Genomic DNA, 924 nt, shown 5'->3' on the forward strand with positions numbered 1-924 from the left:
TGACAGTAAGTGACGTGTACTTCTCGCTGACAGTAACATGTAACTGCGAAACCAGTCTAAACTAGCCCAAGCTTGCTCTGTATTGTGTTTTGTAATTTTGTAACGGCAAGAGGAAAAACCTAGATGCCGCACAACAATGTAGCAAAGCAATACTTAATGTGTAAATACCAAGCTGAAAACTCAGTTCGGGGAGAGCTCTTTGTCTTTGTGACACTGAGTACCCCTCTGCAGAGCAATAAACTTAAGGCAGACACTCCCTCGTTCTTTGCAAATTGATTGCAGCTAGGAACAAGTCCAGAGACGGGACGTGGCCAGTGCTCCTCGGTGTATGAGCACACCCTTCGGTGTATGGGTGCTACGCAGTAGCTGGTCAACCCTTTTCTCTGACAGTGTCCTCCGTGAATGTGGCCTCTACATCCCCAGGAAAGTTTCCACTGTGAGCCTAATGCAGAACGGCTCCAAATTCTGTCTGGGAGACTTGAGCTCAGCCTCAGAGGCGTAGCAAAAGTGTTTTGCACCCTGTTGCCCCAGCCTTTCCACCAGCCCGTGTTGTGAAGCCTTCCCTGTGCTCGCACTGTGCACAACACCCCCACAGCGAGTCACGACGCCTCTCCCCTTGTCATGCTCCAGTTGCCCCTAAACATGACACAACCCAAACTCATTGCACTTGGCAACACAGCTTAGGGGATGGGGTGTCTGCTTGCTCAATGCCAGGGCCCTCCCCACCCAGCGGGGGTTGAAGTGGAGGCTGCTGCTTGGCCCTGGCCGAGACTGCTGTCTTACAGGGACAGGTTCCCCCCTAGCCACATCTGCTTGCAGCAGCAGGGGGAACACATCCTGGGACCACTGAGACCATGCCCAGCTGTTGCCCACAGCTGCACTGGGGGCTGGCACAGGCTAGGAGGGCACTAAGGCCTCGCCACC

This window comes from Gavialis gangeticus, unplaced genomic scaffold (genome assembly GCF_001723915.1).
Source record: "Gavialis gangeticus isolate Ggan-Ray unplaced genomic scaffold, GavGan_comp1, whole genome shotgun sequence".
NCBI classification, from domain to species: domain Eukaryota; kingdom Metazoa; phylum Chordata; order Crocodylia; family Gavialidae; genus Gavialis; species Gavialis gangeticus.